This window comes from Moschus berezovskii, chromosome 18, assembly GCF_049115385.1.
Source record: "Moschus berezovskii isolate FMDL1 chromosome 18, NW_MosBer_1.0, whole genome shotgun sequence".
Taxonomy (NCBI): Eukaryota; Metazoa; Chordata; class Mammalia; order Artiodactyla; family Moschidae; genus Moschus; species Moschus berezovskii.
The window spans coordinates 58,620,641-58,639,036 of NC_142477.1; the positions used below are offsets into that span (position 1 = coordinate 58,620,641).

General features: G+C 39.7%; 1 protein-coding gene across 8 annotated transcripts in view; it reads right to left on the bottom strand.

Moving 5' to 3' along the window:
• Window positions 1-18,396, bottom strand: part of PDE4D (phosphodiesterase 4D) — a 1,698,276-nt gene that overhangs the window by 1,420,278 nt on the left and 259,602 nt on the right. Inside the window, exon 1 of one of the 8 annotated variants that reach the window (XM_088827707.1) lies at window positions 6,126-6,157. The exons of the other annotated variants lie outside the window; for them this stretch is intronic. The gene's annotated coding sequence lies outside the window, so the exon portion shown is untranslated. Of the gene's footprint in view, window positions 1-6,125; window positions 6,158-18,396 lie in introns of those variants that run through there. 8 annotated transcript variants of the gene reach the window in all.

Below are 18,396 nucleotides of genomic sequence, written 5' to 3' on the forward strand. Positions count from 1 at the left end.
GTATTCATGCCTGGGAAATCCCAAGGACAGACAAGCCTGGCGGGCTATAGAGTTGGAGTCGCAAAGAGTTGGACATGACTGAAGTGACTTAGCACACACGCATGCATTTTTAAAATTAAGATGTATACATTGGGGGTTGATTTTAAACATAATACTCTCACACACTTAATAGATAATATAAATATAACCATAATATGCAGTGAGAAAAAAAAAAAGTATGTGACTCACTTTATTGCAATACTTGCTTTATTGTCATGGTCTGAAACCAAACCCACAATATCTCCTGAGATGCCTGTATACTTCCAAACCACTACTGTAGTTACATTGGGCAGTGTGATTGACTTCTGATCAGTGCTATGGGACAGAAGGGATACATGTCACTCTCAGTCTGGCCCTTAAAATCTCCTACGTGATTCTCCATGGGAATCTCCTGAGAGTGCTTGTGCATTAGAAGCAGTTAATAGATCTTAGCCTTACTCTAGCTAAATCTCTGATATCCTTATTCCCAAATCTTCCTTTATGAGGTCTTTCTGCGATCTCGTCCTTCTCTTACTCTGAGCCTTTGCCCATCTCCTTAAACACCTGAATTTATGAATTACTGAAGGTCTCTTTTGTAACTTTTGTTTGAATACTTTCCCTCCCCAGCCAAACAAGAATTGTTCAAGAGGAGAAAAAATTCCTTTTGTATATGCTCCTGTGCTTCCACCAACATATGTGGTCGTGTACTCTACACACAAGAAATGAAAAGTTTCACACTTAGGCAATTTCTATTAGCCAACTGAGGCCAACTCATTAAAAAGAAGCATTTCTAGTGATTAGAGACACATTTCTAATCTCCAGGTGTTTGTCCCTTGTATTCCTCAGCCAAAAACCATTTAGAAAAGGAGGCTCTATTTGCTTAGTTTCACATTCATTGAAACATCTGTTCATCTTCTTGAATGGATAGGGAAATTGCAAAGACCTAACATCCTTGATCGACAGCAAAAATAAAAATCCAGCCACCTTAGTGCACAGTTTTATGCAAGTCCTGATATCCTTTTAAAATAATCTCTAATGTTTAATTCAACCCAGGCCTCAATGCTTAAACAAGATAAATTGGTCAATTTTTCTCGTGTGAAAAAGAAACTTTTTCCCTTAAGCTGGTTCATTTAATAAGTATACACACATTCAGAGATCCTTTAAAATTTAGATTTTTATGTTCAAATGAGTATTTTCCTTCCAGTCTCCCAAAACAGTCTGAAAATCAATCACTTTAAAAAAAAATCCTTACCACCTTTCTCAAATATTTCCCTCTTACTTATATAGATGTTCTTAGCATGGATTTTTCACAAAACATGGACATAGCATGGATTTTTTACTTAACAGCATAAGATGAATGTTCTAAAGTTTCTGGAGAATGAACCCTTGATATTGACCAGGAATCCCACTGCTGCTGCTGCTGCTGCTAAGTCGCTTCAGTCGTGTCCGACTCTGTGTGACCCCATAGACGGAAGCCCACCAGGCTCCCCCGTCCCTGGGATTCTCCAGGCAAGAACACTGGAGTGGGTTGCCATTTCCTTCTCCAATGTGTGAAAGTGAAAAGTGAAAGTGAAGTCGCTCAGTCGGGTCCAACCCTTAGCGACCCCATGGACTGCAGCCTACCAGGCTGCTCCATCCATGGGATTTTCTAGGCAAGAGTACTGGAGTGGCTTGCCATTGCCTTCTCCGAGGAATCCCACTACTTACTCAAAATGACTCCCACACACTCTTCACCACAACTACCATATTTCAAGTTCTCTCAGCCCTCCTCAACCTCCCTGTTCCCTCATAGACAAAGATACTGTGTCATGCTTTACAGGAAAACAAAAATCCTAGGTGGGGAACTCCTTTATCCTCTTCCTACCAAGAATGCAAACACAGGCATCTCTGAAAATCCTTTCCTGCCTACTCCCCTTCTCCCATGATCCTTTTCTCATCTAAATGGCTGCCCACTCCCTATCAATGAAATTTTCACCAATGACTTTTAAACATATTCAAGTCTCTCTCATTTTATACAAAAAACCTTTCCCTAAAACTGCATATTCTATCTGCTATTCTCTTTCTGTAAGACTTGTCTATTTGATTGAGGCCAGTTTCACAGCCCTAACTCACTCTTTACCCTGCTCTTATCTGTCTTTTTCCATATCCTTCACACACACACACACACAAAAATAACTCTTGCTAAGATCACCAATGAATATCATGTCAATAACTCCAAAGGACTTTTTAAAATCCATATTACTTGACATTGCTGGTCACTCCATCTTCAGCAAAGTATATCTTCCTTTTGTTTTCATGACACTAGTGGTTTCACTCTTATCTTTTGTGATACTCTTACATCCTCTGTAAGTTTATCTTCCTTCAAACAGCTATGAAATGAAGTTCTGCAAGGCATGGTTCAAGGCTCTGCTTTCTTATCACTCCTTAGTAACTCCCTAAACAATGGCACCCATAGTCATGATGTCATTACCACCTCCATACTTGTAATACACAAAGGTATATTTTCAGCCCTGGCCTCTCCTCTAGGCTTCAATATAATAGGTTTAAATGTCAATTTGTTGTTTCTGCTTATCTCTCTCAAAGTAACCCCAAACTCAACATGTTCAAAATTGAACTTGAAATCTGCCTCCCAAGTTGGATCTGCTTGCAGAGTCTCTATCACAGTGAATGTTGCCATCAATTATCCAACTTGCTTTTCTTCTCCTGACCCCATATTCAGTCCATCACTGATTTTTACCTCATAATCACTTCTGAAACCCCTTCTCCACACTCCATCTTCACATCATCACTTAATCCACACTCTGTCATATCTGGCCTTGTAAGCTCTACAGTTTCCTGCTGGTCTTCCCCAAGCACACCTTGGCTATCTGCCAATCCCGTCTGCATTGAGATGAAAAAAGCTGTTTAGATCACAAATCTGACTTTGTCGCTCATATATTTTCAGTGACTTTCCTTTGCCTCTAGGATTAAAGATACTCTTTAGGACCCAAAGACTTTGCTTGTCTGGCCTCTTACTGTCTCTCGGGCCTCATCTAGAATCTTACTTCCATGGGCTCTCTCCCTCCTCTTCGCCCCTGAGATCACTCTGGCCTTCAGTTCCTGGCATTTCAATGACCTGATCTGATGCCAGGGTTTTGCCTCTACCACCCCAACATTTACCCGATTAATGCCTAGGTACTCTTCAGCTCTCCTCTCTAAGGGACCACATCCCTGATAAAAACAAACTCTCTTATTCTCTTTGACATCAGGGTCTTTTCCAATGAGTCAGCTATTCACCGACCCTAATGCTGGGAAAGACTGAAGGCAAAAGGAGAAGAGGATAGCAGTTGATGAGCAGGTTGGATGACATAACTGATACAATGGACATGAACTTGGACAAACTCCAGGAGATAGTGAGGGACAGGGAGGTGTGGCATGCTGCAGTCCATGGGCTTGCAAAGAGTCAGACACAACTTAGTAACTTAACAACAACAATTATTCTCTCCAGGAATATCATGTACCTGATTTCATGGTGCCTGTTCCTATTTTCTATCACAATGGATGGTTAGCTTCACATTTTATCATTTTTTACAATATTCCTGATTTCTATCACAATTAAATAGGAGCATATCCACTATAGGAATCATGTTCATTAATTTTTATGTGCAGTATCCAGCACAGTACCTAAGAGATGGCAGGTACTCGAAAAATGTCTATTGAAAGAATAGAAGAAATATTAGGCCAGACTCAAAGATGCTATATTACAGAAAGAAAAAACCAACATGTAGGTTATGAAATTAGATGCATAGACTCAAATTCTGGCTTACTAATTGTGTGATCATGGAAAAACTAGTTTCACGAATGAGAATGAGATAATACCCAACCTCATAAGGTTAAATTATTTTTATGCAACTGAGTTTTGCAACTCTAATAACTTAGGGTGCACCTAAAGTATATTCATGGAGATTATTATTTTCAAACAAATAAATAATTTATACTGCTCTGAGACTGTACACAAAGACAGAGTATATCATGGTCCTTTCACATAGCTCTTCCTGCCAATATCCCTGGCAAGGAACAATGTGGCCTACAGAATGAGTGATAGGACTCATGCTCCACAACAAGACAACTAGCAGGACTCCCTGAGACAACCTGGAATGTTATCAGGTAAGTGACTCTTCCTGAGGAAGTTAACTGAAACTAACATCCAATCTAGCTTAATCCACTGCCTTTCTAGATATAATAATTTGATTTAACAACCAGCTGCCAAGAGGCATTCATACCAATTGTCCTAACAGTCAAATCTCAAAGTTTCCCAGTTTTTTCAAAAAATAGTGCTGGGAAAAACTGAAAAGCTATTTGTAAAAGAATGAAATTAGAACACTCCAAAACACCATACACAAAAATAAACTTGAAATGGACCAAAGACCTAAACATAAGGCTAGACACTTAAGACACATAAAGCTCTTAGAGGAAAACATGGGCAGAACACTCTTTGACATAAATCACAGCAAGATCTTTTTTGACCCACCTCCTGGAGTAATTAAAATAAAAACAAAACTAAACAAATGGGACCTAATTAAACTTAAAAGTTTTTGCCCGGCAAAGGAAATCATAAACAAGATGAAAAGACAACCCTCAAAAGCAGAGAAAATATTTGCAAATGAAGCAACTGACAAGTGATTAATCTCCAAAATATACAAACAGCTCATGCAGCTCCATATCAAAAAGATAAGCAACCCAATCAAAAGAAAAAAAAGAGTGGAAGACCTAAATAGACATTTCTCCAAAGAAGACATACAGATGGCTCACAAACGCATGAGGAGATGCTCAACATCACTAATTATTAAAGAAGTGCAAATCAAAACTACAATTAAGTGTCAGCCCACACCAATCAGAATGGCCATCAATAAAATAAAAAACACTGGAGAGGGTAGGGAGAAAAGGGAACCCTTTTGCACTGTTGGTGGGAATGTAAATTGATACAGCCACTATGGAGAACAGTTTGGAGATTCCTTAAAAAGCAAAAACTAGAATTACCATATGATTCAGCAATCCTACTCCTGGGCATATACCCAGAGAAAAACAATTCAGTGCCCTCTTAGAATTATACTAAATTATTGAATATTTAAAGATATAGAGGAGGAAATACCATATGACTTAACAATCTCATTCCTGGGCATAAATCCAGGGAAACTCATAATTCAAAAAGATACATGCACCCCAATGTTCACAGCAGCACTATTTGCAAGGACATGTGTGTGCATATGAATTAAGTCGCTTCAGTTGTGTTCAACTTTTGCGACTCTATGGACTGTAGCCTGCCAGGTTCCTCTGTCCATGGGATTCTCCAGGCAAGAATACTGGAGTGGGTTGCCATGTCCTCCTCCAGGGTATCTTTTGGACTTAGGGATCAAACCCACCTCTCTTACATCCCTTTCATTGGTGGGTAGGTTCTTTACCACTAGTGCCACCTGAAGACATGGAAGCAACCTAAATGTCCATCAACGAGGAATGGATAAAGAAGATGTGGTACATATATACAATGGAATATTACTCAGCCATAAAAAGGAATAAAATTGTTCCATTTGCAGAGCCGTGGGTAGATCTAGTGACTGTCATACAAAGTGAAGAAAGTCAGAAAGAGAAAAACATCATGGAGCCAACAAGTTCCAGAGCAAGACATACCACGCTAATTCTCCAGCAACACAGGAACACAGCCCTGAGTATTAATATACAGGCAGCCCAAAGTCACACCAAACCCATAGACACCTCACTACTGGACACTTCATTGCATTTCAGAGAGAAGAGATCCAGCTCCACCCACCATAACACCAACACAAGCTTCCCTAATCAGGAAACCTTGACAAGTCACCCGTCCAACCCCACCCACAGCAAAAACCTCCACAATAAAGAGGAGCCACAAACTTCCAGCCTACAGAAAGGCCACCCCAAACACAGCAATCTAAACAAGACGAAAAGGCAGAGAAATATTCAGCAGGTAAGAGAACATGATAAATGCCCACCAAACCAAACAAAAGAGGAGGAGATAGGGAGTCTACCTGAAAAAGAATTCAGAATAATGATAGTAAAAATGATCCAAAATCTTGAAAACAAAATGGAATTACAGATAAATAATCTGGAGACAAGGATTGAGAAGATGCAAGAAATGTTTAACAAGGACCTATAAGAAATAAAAAAGAGTCAATCAATAATGAATAATGCAATAACTGAGATAAAAAATACTCTGGAGGGAACCAACAGTAGAATAACTGAGGCAGAAGATAGGATAAGTGAGGTGGAAGATAGAATGGTGGAAATAAATGAAGCAGAGAGGAAAAAAGAAAAAAATAATTAAAATAAATGAGGACAGCCTCAGAGACCTCTGGGACAATGTCAAACACCTAACATTCAAATCATAGGAGTCCCAAAAGAAGAAGACAAAAAGAAAGACCATGAGAAAATACTTGAGGAAATAATAGTAGAAAGCTTCCCTAAAATGGGAAGGAAATAGCCACCCAAGTCCAAGAAACCCAGAGAGTCCCAAACAGGATAAACCCAAAGCAAAACACCCCAAGACACATATTAATCAAATTAACAAAGATCAAACACAAAGAACAAATATTAAAAGCAGTAAGGGAAAAATAACAAATAACACACAAGGAGATTCCCATAAGGATAACAGCTGAGCTTTCAACAGAAACTCATCAGGTCAGAAGGGACTGGCAGGACCTACTTAAAGTGATGAAAGAGAAAAACCTACAGCCCAGATTATTGAACCCAGCAAGGATCTCATTCAAATATGAAGGAGAAATCAAAAGCTTTACAGACAAGCAAAAGCTGAGAGAATTCAGCACCACCAAACCAGCTCTTCAACAAATGCTAAAGGATCTTCCCTAGACAGGAAACACAGAAAAGGTTTATAAACTTGAACCCAAAACAACCAAGTAAATGACAACGGGATCATACTTATCAATAATTATCTTAAATGTAAATGGGTTGGATGCCCCAACCAAAAGACAATGACTGGCTGACTAGATACAAAAACAAGACCCCATATATGTGTCTACAAGAGACCCACCTCAAACCAGGGACACATACAGACTGAAAGTGAAGGGCTGGAAAAAGATATTTCATGCAAACGGAAACCAAAAAAAAGCAGGAGTAACAATACTCATATCAGATAAAATAGACTTTGAAATAAAGGTCATGAAAAGAGACAAAGAAAGACACTACATAATGATCAAAGGGTCAATCCAAGAAGAAGATATAACAATTATAAATATATATGCACCCAACATAGGAGCACCACAATATGTAAGGCAAATGCTAACAAGTATGAAAGGGGAAATTGACAGTAACACAATAATAGTGGGTGAGTTTAATTCCCTACTCACACCTATGGGTAGATCAACTAAACAGAAAATTAGCAAGGAAACAAACACAAACTTTAAATGATACAATGGACCAGTTAGACCTAATTGATATCTATCGGACATTTCACCCCAAAACAATGAAGTTCACCTTTTTCTCAAGTGCACACAGAACCTTCTCCAGGATAGATCACATCCTGGGCCATAAATCTAGCCTTGGTAAATTCAAAAAAATTGAAATCATTCCGAGCATCTTTTCTGATCACAGTAAAGATTAGATGTCAATTACAGGAAAAATCTATTAAAAATTTCAACATATGGAGGCTAAACAACACACTTCTGAATAACCAACAAATCACAGAAGAAATCAAAATATGCATAGAAATGAATGAAAATGAAAACACAACAACCCAAAACCTATGGGACTCAGTAAAAGCAGTGCTGAGGGGATGGTTCATAGCAATACAAGCTTACCTCAAGAAACAAGAGAAAAGCTAAATAAATAACCTGAATCTACACCTAAAGCAACTAGAAAAGGAAGAAATGAAGAACCCCAGGGTTAGTAGAAGGAAAGAAATCATAAAAATTAGGGCAGAAATAAATGAAAAAGAAACAAAGGAGACCATAGCAAAAATCAACAAAGCTAAAAGCTGGTTCTTTGAGAAGATAAATAAAATAGACAGACCATTAGCCAGACTCATCAAGAAAAAAGGGAGAAGAATCAAATCAACAAAATTAGAAACGAAGTGGAGAAATCACAACAGACAACACAGAACTACAAAGGATCATAAGAGACTACTATCAGCAACTATATACCAATAATATGGACAACTTGGAAGAAACAAAGAGACATAGAGGTAAAGAACAATCTTTTTAACTCTGTGGGAGAAGGTAAAGGTGGGATGATTTGAGAGGGTAGCATTGAAACTTGTGTATTATCATATGTGAAGTGGATCGCCAGTCCAGGTTCGATGCATGAGACAGGGTGCTCAGGGCTGGTGCACTGGGATGACCCTGGGGGATGGAAGGGGAGGGAGGTAGGAGGGGGTGTTGGATAGGGAATACATGTGCACCCGTGGCTGATTCACGTCAATGTTTGGCAAAAACCACTACCATATTGTAAAGTAATTAACCTCCGATTAAAATTAATTAATTTAATAAAAAAAGATGATGTGGTACATATATACAATGGAATATTACTCAGCCATAAAAAGGAATAAAATTGTGCCATTTGCAGATTCATGGATAGACCTAGTGACTGCATACAGAGTGAAGAAAGTCAGTAAGAGAAAAACATCATGGATTAATACATATATGTGGAATATAGAAAATGGTATATGTATACATCCTGTATATAGATTTTTGCAAAGCAGAAATAGAGACACAGACATGGAGAACAAACATATGGACACCAGTGTTGAGACTGACATATATACACTACAATGCATGAAACATATGACTAATGAGAATCTACTGTATAGCACGGGGAACTCTACTCAATGTTCTGTGGTGACCTGAAAGGGAAGGAAATTCAAAAAAGAGGAGATATCTGCATATGTGTAGTTTATTCACTTTGGTCTACAGCAAAAACTAACACATCATTTAAAAGAAACTATATTCCAATAAATTTTTTAAAAAAGAAAAAAGGATTGTATACTTTCCATGAATATTCCCAGCCCTCAAATTCAGCGATTCCCAATCTTTCCTATTTGATTCTAAAATAAAGTATAAGGATTCAGTTCAGTTCAGTTCAGTTCAGTCACTCAGTCATGTCCAACTTTCCGCGACCCCATGAATCACAGCACGCCAGGCCTCCCTGTCCATCACCAACCCCCGGAGTTCACTCAAACTCATGTCCACAGAGTCAGTGATGACATCCAGCCATCTCATTCTCTGTCATCCCCTTCTCCTCCCGCCCCCAACCTTTCCTAGCATCAGAGTCTTTTCCAGTGAGTCAACTCGTCTCATGAGGTGGCCAAAGTATTGCAGTTTCAGCTTTAGCATCAGTCCTTCCAATGAACACCCAGGATTGATCTCCTTTAGAATGGACTGGTTGGATCTCCTTGCAGTCCAAGGGACTCTCAAGAGTCTTCTCCAGCACCACAGTTCAAAAGCATCAATTCTTCGGTGATCAGCTTTCTTCACAGTCCAACTCTCAAGAGGAGAGTGAAAAGGTTGGCTTGAAGCTCAACATTCAGAAAACAAAGATCATGGCATCTGGTCCCATCACTTCATGGGAAATAGATGGAAAAACAGTGGAAACAGTGTCAGACTTTAGTTCTTTGGGCTCCAAAATCACTGCAGATGCTGATTGCAGCCATGAAATTAAAAGACGCTTACTCCTTGGAAGGAAAGTTATGACCAACCTTGATAGTATATTAAAAAGCAGAGACATTACTTTGCCAACAAAGGTCCATCTAGTCAAGGCTATGGTTTTTCCCGTGGTCATGTATGGATTAGCTATCATTTAAAAACAACATCAGATTCAAAAACTGCCATTAAAGCAAATCTGCAGAAACAATTACAAGGTATACCTAATTAGCAATGCTGTGATAGTTTCAGGTGGACACCAAGGGACTCCGCCATACATATACATGTATCCATTCTCCCTGAAACTCCCCTCCCAACCAGCCTGCCACATAGCATTGAACAGAGTTTCATGTTCTATACAGTAGGTCCTTTGTGTGTGTGTGTGTGTGTGTGTGTGCATGCGCAGTCATTCAGTAGTGTTTGACTCTTTGCAACCCCATGGACAGCAGCCCACCAGGCTCCTCTATCCGTGGAATTTAGCAGTGTCAGTCTTCATTCCCATCCCAAAGAAATGCAATGCCAAAGAATGCTCAAACTACGGCACAACTGCACTCATCTCACACGTTAGTAAAGTCATGCTCAAAATTCTCCAAGCCAGGCTTCAGCAATATGTGAACCGTGAACTCCCAGATGTTCAAGCAGGTTTTAGAAAAGGCAGAGGCACCAGAGATCAAATTGCCAACATCCGCTGGATCATGGAGAAAGCAAGAGAGTTCCAGAAAAACATCTTTTTCTGCTTCATTGACTATGCCAAAGCCTTTGACTGTGTGGATCCCAATAAACTGTGGAAAATTCTGGAAGCGATGGGAATCCCAGACCACCTGACCTGCCTCTTGAGAAACCTGTATGCAGGTCAGGAAGCAACAGTTAGAACTGGACATGGAACAACAGACTGGTTCCAAATAGGAAAAGGAGTACATCAAGGCTGTATATTGTCACCTTGCTTATTTAACTTATATGCAGAGTACATCATGAGGAACGCTGGGCTGGAAGAAGCACAAGCTGGAATCAAGATTGCTGGGAGAAATATCAATCACCTCAGATATGCAGATGATACCACCCTTATGGCATAAAGTGAAGAGGAACTCAAAGGCCTCTTGATGAAAGTGAAAGAGGAGAGTGAAAAGGTTGGCTTGAAGCTCAACATTCAGAAAACAAAGATCATGGCATCTGGTCCCATCACTTCATGGGAAATAGATGGAAAAACAGTAGAAACAGTGTCAGACTTTATTTTTGGGGGTTCCAAAATCACTGCAGATGCTGATTGCAGCCATGAAATTAAAAGACGCTTACTCCTTGGAAGGAAAGTTATGACCAACCTAGATAGCATATTAAAAAGCTGAGACATTACTTTGCCAACAAAGGTCTGTCTAGTCAAGGCTATGGTTTTTCCAGTGGTCATGTATGGATGTGAGAGTTGGACTGTGAAGAAAGCTGATCACTGAAGAATTGATGCTTTTGAACTGTGGTGTTGGAGAAGACTCTTGAGAGTCCCTTGGACTGCAAGGAGATCCAACCAGTCCATTCTAAACTCCTTCATTGCAAGTACTGATGCTAAAGCTGAAACTGCAATACTTTGGCCACCTCATGCGACGAGTTGACTCACTGGAAAAGACTCTGATGCTGGGAGGGATTGGGGGCAGGAGGAGAAGGGGACAACAGAGAATGAGATGGCTGGATGGCATCACCGACTTGAAGGACATGAGTTTGAATGAACTCCGGGAGTTGGTGATGGACAGGGAGGCCTGGTGTGCTGTGACACGACTGCGCGACTGAACTGAACTGAACTGAAAACATGAAATGCAATTCCTATTTGCTTAATCTGCACAAAAGTACTTTCTCATTACTTCAAAATAGTCTTGGCATGACAATTTCTCAATAATAATTCTTTTGCCCCAGTTTTACAGATATAATCAAGGGTAAATTCATGCTCCCAAGATCAAACAAAAACTGGGAACCTGTGATGAGAATGACATTGTGAGATGGGGAGAACAGAATCTGTTCTGACAATGGACAGAAATATAAAATGCTCCTCAAGTGTGTAAAGTTTGCCACCAGCCACACTGCCTCCATGCTCTGTGTACTTCTCCTGCCTGATCACATTTCCGTATAATGCTTTCTCTATAGGACAGGCTTTAGGGCCACCACGTTTCTCCCAGGTCCTCTCACCTCCCCCATGTGAAAATGAAGGAACTCAACATTCAGCACAACTTTCTATAAACTAACAACTCAACTGATTAAATCATTAAAGCAGAATGTCACAAAACCCAACCCATTTTACTCACTTGATATATCAAAGATGTCAATAGTTGATTCTTTTACTTCACACTTTCCCCCAAAAGGTTTTACAACAAAATAACAAAGAGCCCTGCTCTCTAAAGAGACATTTTAATGCCAGGCTACCTCTCAATACTGGCAGCTGTAATAGTGAAGTTTAAAAGTCCCCAAGGAGCTGGCAACTGCAAAGATCAGCTTAAACAACAATAAAGTTGATGTCTATTGGAAGATCAAAATAATGCACACCAAAAAAAGTAGAACTAAGTATATTCAAATATGATACCTGGAAAATGATATCTCTGGAAAATTATACCTAAAGAGACTGCTTAGACTAGAAAGCCCACAGAAATGATACCCCATTGGCCAGAAGATGCCAGGCAGAATGACATGGAGGGGAATAAGAAAACTGGATAAGCACAGAGAGGCTCCCCAAGATGTAACAGTAACAGTATAACAAAATGTAACTAGGGAGTGAATATTAGACTCTAAACCTTAAAAACAAACACACAAAAAGTCCCAGTCATTTTATTCGCACTAAGATTCATTATATCACCTCTACTGTTCCCTAGGCTGATCCCTAGACCATCTAAATCAGACAGGAACTGAACAATGGGCAGACTTCTCAGACTTTAATGACTGGTCAGAAAGGTTTTTGGGGGCCGGAAGAAAAGTAATTCTAGGGAAGAAACTAACCACAGCCATCTGTCCATTCATTTAGCTGCAGTTCAAATATACGGCTTCTAAAATCTAAGATTCCACTAGATACATAGGTATCTCTGCAGCTCAAACAACATGAACTAATGGCTCCTTGAATTTTTGCCTGAACAAAGAATACCAGAATCTTTGATAAATGACTTTTTCAATGATTAATGTTGTCTTTAATGGGAAGCAGAGATCAGTGGCTTTCTGCTGGTAACAATCTGTAAGGTTTAAGACATGAGTGGGTAAATATAATATGAAAATAACTGACCTAGGAGAAACTCTATAGAGCACTTACTCTCTTTTTCTTTAATTTTTTGAGGTAATTGTAAATTCATAGATATTTATAAGGAACAATGCAGACAGATGCAGTTGATCCTTTACCCAATTTTTCCCAGTGATAACAGGTTCACTACCAGGATACTGACAGTAATAGTCAAGATACAAAACAGTTCATCACCACAAAGATCTCCCATATTACTCTTTCATAGCTACAGCCAGCTCTCTCCTCCCTATCTCCCCTTCAGTTCAGTTCAGTTCAGTTCAGTCGCTCAGTCGTATCCGACTGTTTGCGACCCCATGAATCACAGCATGCCAGGCCTCCCTGTCCATCACCAACTCCCAGAGTTCACTCAAACTCATGTCCACAGAGTCGGTGATGCCATCCAGCCATCTCATTCTCTGTCGTCCCCTTCTCCTCCCACCCCCAACCTTTCCCAGCATCAGAGTCTTTTCCAGTGAGTCAACTCGTCGCATGAGGTGGCCAAAGTATTGCAGTTTCAGCTTTAGCATTAGCATCTTCCAAATACTAGTCTACACTCAACTGTTTCCCATTTCATAATTTTGTCATTTCAACAACTATAAATTGAGTCATATAATATACAACCCTTTAAAATTATTTTTTTCACTCAGCTTAATTCTCTGGGGGCCCCCTTCCTGAAAGACGCACGTTCTATTCGAGGGTCAGTAAGATCCCCTGGAGAAGGAAATGGCAACACACTCCAATAATCTTGCCTAAGAAATCCCATAGACAGAGGAACCTGAGGAGTTACAGTTCATGGGGTCTCAGAGTTGGACACAACTTTGCAACTAAACAACAACAAATTCTCTGGAGATTCTTCCAGGATGTTGTGTATTTTGATACTTCATTCCTTTTTATTGCTGAGTAACATGCCATGACATGGATGTAGCTCAGTGTGTTTAACCATTCGTTCACTGAAAGATATCTGAGTTGTTTCCAATTGGTAGACTATTATAAATAAAGCTGCTACCACCATTCACGTACAGGCTTTTGGTAGTGTTCTTGCCTGGAGAATCCCAGGGATGGGGGAGCTTAGTGGACTGCCATCTATGGGGTCACACAGAGTCGGACACGACTGAAGTGATCTAGCAGCAGCAATAGCAGAAGTCTTCATGTCTCTGGGATAAATGTCCAAAGATGCATTTGCTGGGTGCTTTGGTAGTTACATACTTAGTATTTTAAAAAAGCAAACTCTTCCAGACTGATTCTGCCATTTTACTGTCCCAGTAGCCATGTATAAATAATTCAGTCTTTCTGCATCCTTGCCAGTATTTGATGTTGATGTTACTTTTTATTTAATCATTCTGATAAGTGCCCCTGGATCTCCATTAAAGGTAAATGTGAAGATAAGAGGAAAGACTTGCCTAAACACTTAAAGCTTTAATTCAGCAACTTAAGATTTAGCATATAATTTCCTAAAATCTATGTCAGTTAAATTTGGAAATTGCCCACCTAGACCATCAGAAAATTTAAATTAAATAAGCAGAAATACCTAATCTCATGAATCCATTTCACCCTAAAACATTTCATCTTGTAATTAATGTTTTTATAACTTTATAATATTTCATTATCATCTAATTTAGTACTAATGTTTATTATTATGATTTTCTTAAACAAGAAGTCTATCCAGAGCTTCTCATTAACTGATCAAATCCATGGGATGGGTATATCTTTTTTAATTTGGTGCTGTTTTTATCAACAAAGATGTCAGATTTAAATGTCAAGAAAATTGATATAAGATCTTTTAATTAATTAATTAATTTTAATTGTAGTCTAATTACTTTACAATATTGTAGTGGTTTTTGCCATACATTGACATGAGTCAGCCATGGGTGTACATGTGTCCCCCACCCTGAACCCCCTTCCCACCTCCCTCCCCATCCCATCCCTCAGGGTCATCCCAGTGCACCAGCCCTAAGCACGCTGTCTCATGCATCAAACCTGGACTGACGATCCGTTTTACATATGATAACATACATGTTTCAATGCTATTCTCTCAAATCATCCCACCCTCGCCTTCTCCCACAGAGTCCAATGTTCATCGCAGCACTGTTTACAATAGCCAGAACAAGGAAGCAACCTAGATGTCTATCAGCAGACAACTGGATGAGAAAGCTGTGGTACATATACACAATGGAATATTACTCAGCTATTAAAAAGAATGCATTTGAATCAGTTCTAATGAGGTGGATGAAACTGGAGTCTATTATACAGAGTGAAATAAGTCAGAAAGAAAAACACCAATACAATATATTATCGCATATATATGGAATCCAGTCAAGGCTATGGTTTTTCCAGTGGTCATGTATGGATGTGAGAGTTGGACTGTGAAGAAAGCTGAGTGCCGAAGAATTGATGCTTTTGAACTGTAGTGTTGGAGAAAACTCTTGAGAGTCCCTTGGACTGTAAGGAGATCAAACCAGTCCATCCTAGAGGAGATCAGTCCTGGGTGTTCATTGGAAGGACTGATGCTAAAGCTGAAACTCCAATACTTTGGCCACTTCATGCGACGAGTTGACTCACTGGAAAAGACTCCGATGCTGGGAAGGATTGGGGGCGGGAGGAGAAGTGGATGACAAAGGATGATATGTCTGGATGGTATCACCAACTCGATGCATATGAGTTTGGGTGAACTCTGGGAGTTGGTCATGGACAGGGAGGCCTGGCATGCTGCAATTCATTGGGTTGCAAAGAGTCAGACACGCCTGAGCGACTGAACTGAACTGAACTGATGGAATTTAGAAAGATGGTAACGATGACCTTATATGCAAGACAGCAAAAGGGATGGGTATTTCTGACCCATTGACAGCTATTAAGGTTACTTTGCCATCAGGTATACACTGCATCTTTATAACTTCTGCTTCTATGTTTACATTACAGGCTTGTGTTTGTGCATGCTAAGTCACTTCAATCATGTCTGACTCTTTGCAACCCTATGGACTGTAGCACATCAGGTTCCTCTGCCCATGGGATTCACCAGGCAAGAATACTGGAGTGGGTTGCCATTCCCTTCTCCAGGGGATCTTCCTGACTCAGGGATTGAACCTGCATTTCCTGCAACTGCTGCATTGCAGGTGTATTCTTTACCACTTAGCCACTGAGGAAGCCTATTACAGGCTTAGGTCATTTTAAAGTTGTTGAAGCTTAGATTGCATTAACATTAAATCAAAAATGTATAGCCCAAACAACTGTTTCTTAGATCTTTTCCAGAAGTTTCCTATCTCCCAGGGGGTCTTGAGAGTTATCATGTCTTCTTTATCCCCTGCTTAGAATTCCTACACCGAAAAAAACTACTAGATAGAATCCACTAAAGCTGAATATATGCATATCTTTGTAAGAGCTATTTCACTCCCCGGTATATATCCAACAAAAATGTATTCATGTGGCCATAAAAAAGTACATAGTAGCATTATTTGTAATAGTTCTGAACTGTAAATAATCCAGATGTCCATCAACAGAAGAATGGATAATGGATACTTAGACTGTGATATATAATATACATATAGTGGAATACTATACAACAATGAATGGGGCTTCCCAGGTGGTACTACTGGTAAAGTACCCGCCTGCCAATGCAGGAGGTATGTGAGACACTGTTCCAATTCCTGGGTCAGGAGGATCCCGCTGGAGGAAGGCATGGCAACCCACTCCAGTATTCTTGCCTGGAGAATCCCATGGACAGAGGAGCCTTATGGGCTACAGTCCATAGGGTCTCAAAGAGTCGGACATGACTGAAGCAACTTAGCATGCATACAGCAATGAAAAGTAGCAAACTACAGTTACATATAACAATATAAATGAACATCACAAATACGATCCTGACTTGTCAATCTTAAGAGCATGTATAATGAATAATTTAATTTATGAAAGTTTGAAAACTGGTCAGACAATATTACCATTGGGGGATAGAAATGGAAGGAGGTTTGAGGTAGATATCTGGGATGTTGGTAATATTCAATTTCTTGATCCGGATGGAAGTTACATGAATGTGTTCACTGTATGAAAATTCATCACATTTAACACATGATTTTCATATTTTTCTATACTTTTGTCAAACAGAGTAATCTATTTAAGTTTGAAAAGAATGAAAGCAGAGATAAAATAATGATTACTGTGAGCATCATACTGAAAGAATTCTTTCTCCAAATGGTCACTAGCCTTGTTGCACAAGTTCAATCTTGCTGAGTGAGCCTTAGGATTCAGAGTTATGGTTTCAGAAAACAATTTACCTGGCAGGCTGTCTCACCCAAGTCACCAAGAGACACAGGCAATTTGACCCTCTTCTGCACAGTGACTGTGTAAAGGGAGCCTAAAGGGACACAATGGGGATTCTGCTCTCACCTGGATAAGTAAATAGAACTTTTCTGAAGTCTGATGAGGTTGAATCACTTTTTCTGAGAAGAGTTAGTTTGGCTTTCTCTTCAAAAGAAAAAGGGAGTATCCTAGAAGTAGCATATCACTCTGGAAGGATACTTGGTGACCACACTCCAGGTGAGTATTCCAAGCAAGGAGATGCAATTTTGTTCTAGAGGAGACTACAAGCTTTCCATGAAAAAAATCCCTGATCTGACAGCTAATGCTAGAACTTCTTTGAAAAAAATATTTAACGACTCAGTTATGATGGCAGTTCATTCAATCATTCTATAAAAATGTCGTGCTTTCCATGTGCCTAGTATCGTGTAAGATGCAGTAACTCAATGATAAATAAGAGAGAGACAAAATCTGCCCTCAAATGGAGCTATAGTCCAGCAAGGCAAACAGATACATCAGCCAAACAATTAAGTGTACAGATGGGAACAAATGGGGAAAATACCAAAACTAGTCTAGAGCAGAAGTTAGGATAGTGTTCCAGAGCTTTATGCCAACAGCAAAGAATGGTCTTGGTAGCTCAGATAAGTGAGAGGGAGCATCAAAAAAGACAAAGCTGAGAGCCAGCATAGGTGAATGTTCTAGGAGGGAGAGCAAAAGCAGCTGCACAGGTGAATAACCACAGCACAGGAGAGCCAAAAACAAGAATTTACCAACAGAGGGACCACACCAATAAATCCATGAGAGACAGGCATTCTGACAACACCTCTTGCATCACCTTAACACCCAGAGTTTTGTGTCATTTTAAGGAAGGAAAGAAGAGGACTACAACAAACATGGTGTTACTATTTTCCAAGACTAAACGTTCTTTCTGGACACTGAAGTCCATGCTAGCCAGAAAATCTGCAGTAATTTACTGGGCTGACTACTGGAAAGGTTAGCCCAGTAACCTGGAACAGCCACAGTATCTAGGTACGGTTACAAACTTGACAGCAGAGATAGAGCAGGAGTGAAATGTCCCTCTCAGCACGTTTTACCTGGAATTTCTCATCAACACCATAATTATACTGTGCACCCCATTAATAGCAAAGGTGAACAAATATTTTGTTCTACTATCTTAGTTGCTCAGCA